Genomic DNA, 8,423 nt, shown 5'->3' with positions numbered 1-8,423 from the left:
CCAAATCATCTTAAACTTTTAAGTGAATAGTTAATTTAAACAAATTGTATCAACGAGCTAATCAATGTACTTAATCATTTTAACTTTCCATGAAAACCAAATAAAAATCATATCTGAATGATTTACTTCTACATTATCTGATTGTATCCATCTGATGTACTACATATCCAAGTATAAGAGGCAGATGTCTTGTCTGAAAGGGAGAAGAATTGTTCTTTCATGAATGTCCTCCAAGAATAATAAAACCATCAGTTTTTATATATGCATTTATGTGCATATATATATGCTTCAAAAGCTAAAGAATCATCTCCTCATCCTTTTTTGTTTGTTTGTTTTTGTTTTTTTGAGACAACAATCTAACTGTTGCCCAGGCTAGAGTACCGTGGCGTTAGCCTAGCCCACAGCAACCTCAAACTCCTGGGTTCAAGCCATTCTCCTGCCTCAGCCTCCGGAGTAGCTGGGACTACAGGCTCAGCATGCCACTATGCCCTGCTAATTTTTTCTATTTTTAATAGAGATGGGGGTCTTGCTTAGGCTATTCTCAAACTCCTGACCTTAAGTGATCTTCCCACCTAGGCCTCCCAGAGTGCTAGGATTACAGGCATGAGCCACCATGCCCGGCCCATTCATTCTTAACTTAATGGTAAGAATGGGGGCCACCAGGCATTGGCAAAGCACCAGAAGGTCCTGACGGCACTTGAAAACGATTATTGGGAGTAGGATAGAGTCTTGGTGTGGGATACCATCCTGCAGGGGCAGGATATGGTATAGTGGTCCCCAGGCTCCTTTTGGACCAATACCCCATGGAACAGGGGTGCTGGCTGTGGTGGTTGGGGAGGTGGAAAAGCAGGATATGGCCCTGAAGATGAATATAAAATATTACGTGCAGGATATTACCTTCCCATTCCTGGTGCTCAAAGTACAGAAAACATAGATCCCCCAAACCCTAAAGAACCAGCTATAGATGGATCTGTGAGTGTACCATATGGTCTCGGTAGCTCTGGAAAGGGCATATTTATTGTAGGATATGGCCCAGAACAGTTGGGGCTGGGTAAAGACCGCTAGCTGGAGGGAATGATGACCCAGAAGGAGAAAAAGGTGCTGGGGTTTCCTAGAGATAGTCTAGTGGGAGGCACACGGGATATATTTTTGTTGGTACTGGTCCAAAAGGCACAGTAGAGGGTATTGCTCTTGGTGGAAGTCCAGATGGCATGGTAGGTGGAGCACTTGGGTTATTCCAAGGGTTGGAACCTGGCCAGCCTTGAGGAGATTGGCCAGGTTTTATATTGCTCACAGCAGAGGTTTTGGCAGGGGAGTGTTCAGGTAGCGCATCTGCCAACAAAAATTCATCAGACATTTTCCCAGCAAGATCCAAGCCAGCAGGAGAGTCTAGAAATGACAATGGGTCTGAGGGAACTGGACACTGAAGAGCCAGGCACAGCCCAACTGACAGCAGTGGGGACAAAAGCTCCAGCACTAGCAGCGTGTGGCTCCTCCTGTGCTCGGCCAATTTCTGAGGCAAGCTATAGAACTAAAGGAACTTTAAAAAGGGCCATGGTTGTGTCTATGTGATGGCAAGGCTTTTGGCAGTTAGTGATTGAATCGTAATGGGCATGGAGCTAAAACTCTGCTTGACTGCATGGCAGAGAAAGGTGCCCCCAAGGCATGATGTAAATAATTTAACTTCTTTAGCAGTCTCTTCCGGGAGCATGACATTTTTAGCTTACTAGCGCTTGAATTGTTTTTCTACCACAAAAAGAGAAGGGATATCTGCTAAACTAGAAATAAGACTATCTGGGATGTCATTTGTTTGTATTCTACCACTGGCATGATTTGGGACCTTCGTGTAGGATATATCCATGTGAACAAAATTATCCCCCATCCATCCATGAAATCAAGCCAATTTGCTGAAAATAAATTTACCAAACCAAATTACTGAAATTCAGTTTGCCACATAGTAACTCTGCCAAAAACCAATCTTACTGTTGAATACTTGGCTAAATGACCAATTTAACAAATTTGTGAAATTTGGTAATTACGATTTTAACAATTTAGAATAATTTAAGAGCTTTATAATAGGAATATGTTAAGAGCTTAACAAGAACATGTAACTTATTTCTTACTCATGAAATATATTATAAACATTATAATTAAAATATTAAAATTCTAAATATATGTATATATTACTTTCAAGTTGTAAATTGTATGTTCTGTAACCAAGGTTTCATTTATTTCATATGGGAGTTTTTCAGGTTCATATAATTAAAAAAATAAAAGTTTATTTTTTTTAGGCTTTAAAGTTTCAGGATTCATTTGGCAATTTCAGCATTTTAAATTTCATTTGTTATATCCACAAATTAGTTGCCTCAATTTTTTACGTGATACAGTTGCTCCTGTCACTTCCTAGGTTATTTCTATTATAGTTATTCCTTCAGGAGATCCATCTCTTGCTTCTCCGTTTGGACACTTTTACCTTTTGGTATTGAATATTTCTCCTAACAGCTAACAGGTCAATGTTTCCAACCGCTTCTTGTTAGAAATCAAACTTTCAGCATTTCACAAATGATGTTGCTTTTCAGCTACTTTTGATTTCTTTTGGAGGGTCTTTGATGTTATTTTTAACTTTCCAAATTTATTTATTATGTCAGCTGTATTGTGTTATTCTCAGCAATTGACTGTAACCTTAATTAGGTTACATTTAAATTTAAAATTGTTATTAGAAAGTATATAATTTTTTATATATATATATATATATGGATGGATGTTCATGTGTGAGTCTCTCTCTCTCTCTCTCTCTCTCTCTCTATATATATATATATATATATATATATATATATAAAATTCTATGCCAGAAGTGACCAAAAGTGTATATTCTTGTTAAAGCTATTACCCAACGCATCAAATGTATTGGGAACATTTTTGATAACATATATTTGGTGAATTTGACAATTAATCAACTGGAAAATTGGTCACTTAAAAAATGGCATTCAGCAATTCACTTTGTCTGAACTGACCACTTATCAAATTGATTAATCTCCAAACTTCAGTTATATGAATGGTTATGGTGATAGCATCCCATATCAAAACCTGTCCATGATCCTTAACACAGAACGTTTACTGTGACTAGATACCTCATCCAAGCTGGGCAAATAGTGTCTTTCTCAGAATTCTGGTTACTGGGGCCATATAAAGAAGCCAATCTCTCATCTGGGCTCTATGATGGCTTAGCTATTGATGGAAGCCCAGAGGGCTAAAGAAGACACATGGACACAAGAGACAGAAGAGGCCAATTTGAAGAAAATAAAGAAGATAATCAGTTAGGTCTAAAAGAGCAGAAGTAAGATAAAGTTAAAAACATCCTGAGTATAACAGGGTTTGCTCCCAATTGTTCCTGAGGCATACCTATATATGTATCTCTGAATGCCTTGGATAAGGGAGATGTTCCAGTGTGTAATAATAAATCTCTTTTGGATAAACTGATTAACTTTGGGTTGTGGTCACTTTCAAATCAAACACATGAAACAGACCTTGGGCAAGTCACAAAATAGTAATAATCGCAGCGGTGATGATGACGATACAGTTGTTTTATATTCTTTGGTAATATAAATGCTTTGTAGTACTTTTTCAGCAACTATTGCTTAGCAAGTAATAAACTAAGTGTTGGGAATACAGATATAAAAATAAAGTCTCCAAGATGGACAAGTAAATAATCACATATTGTTTAAATGCTATGACAAAAATATGCAGAGTTCTAATCCAGGCCAGATTAGAAATTGATCCTCCTTACTTTTTTGTAGCAACATCTCTATTAATAAATCAAGATTTCATGTATATAGTATATCAACACTAATAATAGTTTATGACAATAAATTTCTTATTTTTATTAGATTAAAATCCATTGGTAAATAATATTCTTGAATTTCACAATGTGGGTATAACTTAAAAGTTTCACATATGGATAGTGATAAAGTTACATATTCTATATAAGATAAGAAATATCCTTCCTAATATAACTAGATAATTATTCATAATACATGGAATAGCTGGATGCAGTGATATGCACCTATAGTCCCAGGTACTCGAGAGGCTGAGGTGGGAGGATGGCTTGAGCCTAGGAGTTTGATGCTGTGGTGTGCTGTGATGATTGTGCCTGTGAACAGCCAGTGTCCAGTCTGGGCAATAAAGCAAGACCCCATCTCTTAAATAAAGAAATAAGTAATCCATGACATGGCATTGTAGAGCAGCATGGACTTATATTTACAGCATATTCTTTATGAGGTTATTGAATGATGTTCACTATCTATGGAATTCAATTATATGAAAAGATATATTAACTTGATCCTAGGTGAGAGAAAATAAAAGAGCAAAGCAAATGCATAGTAATAGACAGCAAAAGGCCACTACCAATCAAATCCTTGCAAAAGATGGCTGGGATATATGGCAAATATAAACAAACTTTTCCTTCTAAAGACATTCATAAAACCATAGTTTCTACACTTCTTTCCTGTATTAAGAAAAGGAAGTGTATCTCCCACATTTGAGTGGGCTTATTTGATTATGGGCTCTTAATTGTGATTTTTGATTGCCTTAACATCAATATCATGGCCACAAGATACTTCTGTAATCTGCAATAAAAAGTATCTATTTTACTAATTTCATAAATATTGAGACATTCCCTCCCTAAAAACTGACAAATCATGTTAAAAAATGGTAATGTCCAGTGTGGTCCAAGATACAAAGAAATGGATATTGATAAACTCACATGGGAATGTAAACTGGTAGAATGAGAACATTTATGTAGAGCAAGCAGACAATAAATATCAAGAATCATAAAATATCTTTAGAAATTTTAACGCTGAAATTACCCTCTAGGAATTTTTCCTTAGAAAATAATCACGAGTGTGGACAATGATTTATGTTTATCACACAATTTGTAATAGCAAATTGCAAAGCATATTCATCATGTAATTTGTAACAGCAAAATGTTGGTAAATGTCTAAATGTCAAACAAGAGGGAGCGATATGGAAAGAAAAAAATAATAATGGGAGTATCTTGTGGTCAGCAAACAAAATATTTTTGAAGGTTATTTTATAACGTGAATTTACTTATATGTGAATAAACGAATATGTGAATATCTGGTTATATATAGTCCATATATGTGGTATAAATATAACCAAATTTAATAAATAACCATATAAATGAGATTATAAATATAAGCATATCTGTTTACACATATATGAAAGCATGATTCTAATTTAGTTCATTCCATCTCTGTAAATATTGGTAAATGTCTCTAAGTTCCCAGGAAAGCAATGGCTCTACCTATGGTAGAGGTTGCCAGTGAGCACCAATGTCTATGACCTCCTTTTCTTCCCAGGCACACAGACTATTTTATCCTAGCCTCCTTTATAGTTATATATTACAAGAATTATAGCTCTTAACCTTCCTCTTGTGCCGTTTTTGTGAAGTGTTTAAAAGACAGTTTTGTAGTTACTCGTATCTACTGATTTTCATTCCCATGCCCCATTATCAGAATAGTTTTGTCCATACTCATCCTTGTTTTGTCAATTTGGATTCTATGTCCTGTGGTACCGTCTCAGTATGTGGCTTTATCCAAAAAGGGACTTCAGTTGGTTAGCTTTGAGAGCTCATTGGGCCCCGGCTACTCTGTTGAGCTTATTTTAACTACTTGTGCTCAACTTCACGTTAGAGGCATAAAAGTTTTGACTTTTGTCAGTTTTGACTTTTGACTTTCCAGTTTTGACTGCCATTCCCAGATTGGACTTCTATAATTTCCAGTAAGGACTTATGGGCTATTGTAGCTTTCTCAGTACAACATGTCATCAGGAGACCCCAAGACTTCTCTTGATTTCTAAACGCACAGTCAGTAGTATCATGCAAGCCTTGTTGCCTTTGGTGGTTTGTTTCTACTCACTCATATTTTGGCGTTTACTGGAATACCCTGTCACCTAGTATTGTTGCAGATGATGTTTCTGGGGTTTTGGTTTTGCTATCCTCATTTTTGTTTCAATTTTAAGAGGTGGAAGGGGAATAGAGAAAAGAACAAACAAACAAACAAAAATGATACTGTCACAGCCACTATAATGACAGAATCCAGAACAAATACATTTGAGTTTTCATGGTATGAAAGAATATGGTTGAAGTGATGAAGGTAGAGGAACTATGAAAACAAAAAACAACAGTATATGGAATTGTAAGAAATATTTAATAGTTTATGGCACTGGACAGGAAAAGAAAAAGATAATGATTCATCAAGACACATGAGTTCCCAGTCTACATTAACCACTAACTATTTATATGGTCATTTGTGAGTAACCTGCTATCTCAATTTCAGATTTCTCCCATGTAAAATAGTTGAATTATGGTCCTATTTGGCTTAGACCTCATGGTTTTCCATGAGGAACATTTATATGGCCAGCCATCTAGCCCTACTCAAAAAATTACAGACTTTTTTCTGTCCATAATAAAATCTAATTTCTTTATTATGATATTCAGTATCTAGCATCAATATTCAGCCTTCTCTTTTACCCCACCTGCCTCAAACTTATATATGGCTAAAATATTCTAAATGCTTAACTGTTTTAATAAATAACATAAAATAAAAATTGAACATTACACATAGAAAAATCACCCTACAATGTCATTCAAAAATTAGAATTAAAGGAATAAGCAGGATATTTCTCATTTCCATTTTAAGTAGCTAATTACTGATTTTCATATAATTTATGCTACATTAATATGAATCACTTATTCTTTAAAATCCAGTCAAATACCTTGATATTTCCAAACATTTGAATTTTGGACACCAAGTAACTATAATCCACACATAAGAAATTTTGAGGCAGAGTTTAAGTATATAAAATTATATACCATCACATGCCCCCAATGTGTGCCCATCAGCTAAGACAATCACTAAAGCCTTTTTGAATATATTTTGATTTAAATGGTGGCTATAGTTAAATGAGTAGAAAAAAGGACCATATGAGCAAAATCTTCTTACATATACTGCCACCAAAAGTGTTCTCTTCATTAAAAAATGAAAAATTCTCAAGAGCTAGTAACTATTAGTTCTCTCCAGAGAATGGACATATAAACAATAAAGAAAATATAGGAGAATAGATGCTGGAAGATAAGGGGAGGGATCCTGGATTTATTTAAGAGCAAACTGAAGAAGCCAAAGAAACAAAATACAAGAAAATAGGGCAAATTTCAGAACTTAAGGGAAAGATTAAAAAAAAAAAAAAAAAAAAAGAAAGCTTCTATGGGTTTGTTGTAAGAGCCTACAAAACATCAATGTTAGATATTAGTAGTTATTAACCTATAATTATCTTGGATGTGATGTGAAAATGTTTTAATACTATGAGCTTTCAAATCTGGCGAGTTTTATTCAAATTTTGGCCTCAGAATCTACTAAAGATGTGGACTTGAGCAGAGCTAGTAGTTTGTTGAGCCTCAATTCCCTTATTTTTAAAAATAGGAATGGTGATACCATTTTGCACTGTTTGTATGAGAATGGAATAAGATAATGAATACATCCTAGCACATATTTATTATATCTATACAAAATAGTTAGCACTTTAAAAATTATCTGTTATCCACTAAGCACTATTCTGAGCATTTTATGTGCACTAGTTCCAACCCCATGGGAGAGGTACTATTGTTATCATCATTTTAAAGGTAAAGAAACTGAGGTACAGAGAAATTAAGTAATTGGCCCAAGGTCACAGATCTTATAAATGGCTTTGCTAGCATTCAGGATAAGACAGGGTGGCTTTTGTGTTTCTGCAAGTCAACCCTACATATACAGCATTCTGGTTTCCATCATATTTCTTCTTGAATAATTTTTTACAGACTTAATTGAAAGGACTATCTCCAATTAATTCTGTGTGCTCGCTTTAAAATCTTATTGTATCTCCTTTTTTCATAGGCCTCTGTTTGGGTTATTTCCAATAAATATCTTCCAAACGTCCCCTAAAAGATGCTGCTTTTCTCAAAAATCCTGAAGTAGTATTACCATTACCAGTGTCGGCTCTACTGGAGCTCTGGGATGAATATTTAGTTCTTGATTTAGTTCCTTTCTTTCTACTTCACCTGCTGGTCAAGAGACACTCACAAGCCGAGATGTATGGTATTAGAATAAAAATTGAAAGCTGGGTGTGATGGTGTGAACCTGGAGTCTCAGGTACTTGACAAGCTGAGGCAGGAAGATAGCTTGAAGTTCAAGGCCGCAGTGTGGGCCAGGTGCAGTGGCTCACACCTGTAATTCCAGCACTCTGTGAGGCCAAGGCGGGCAGGTGGATCATCTGAGCTCAGGAGTTCCAGACCAGCCTGAGCAAGAGAGAGACCCTGTTCTCTACTAAAAAAAATAGAAAGAAATTAGCTGGACAACTAAAAACATATA

At 35.5% G+C, this 8,423-nt stretch overlaps 1 pseudogene; it reads right to left on the bottom strand.

The window, feature by feature from the left end:
• Positions 1-637: 637 nt before the first annotated feature.
• LOC138391466 (MAPK-interacting and spindle-stabilizing protein-like) lies at positions 638-1,357 on the bottom strand (annotated as a pseudogene).
• Positions 1,358-8,423: the final 7,066 nt, after the last annotated feature.

The sequence above is a fragment of the Eulemur rufifrons genome, chromosome 9, assembly GCF_041146395.1.
Source record: "Eulemur rufifrons isolate Redbay chromosome 9, OSU_ERuf_1, whole genome shotgun sequence".
NCBI lineage: Eukaryota > Metazoa > Chordata > Mammalia > Primates > Lemuridae > Eulemur > Eulemur rufifrons.
This window is presented reverse-complemented; position numbering and strand designations above follow the sequence as displayed.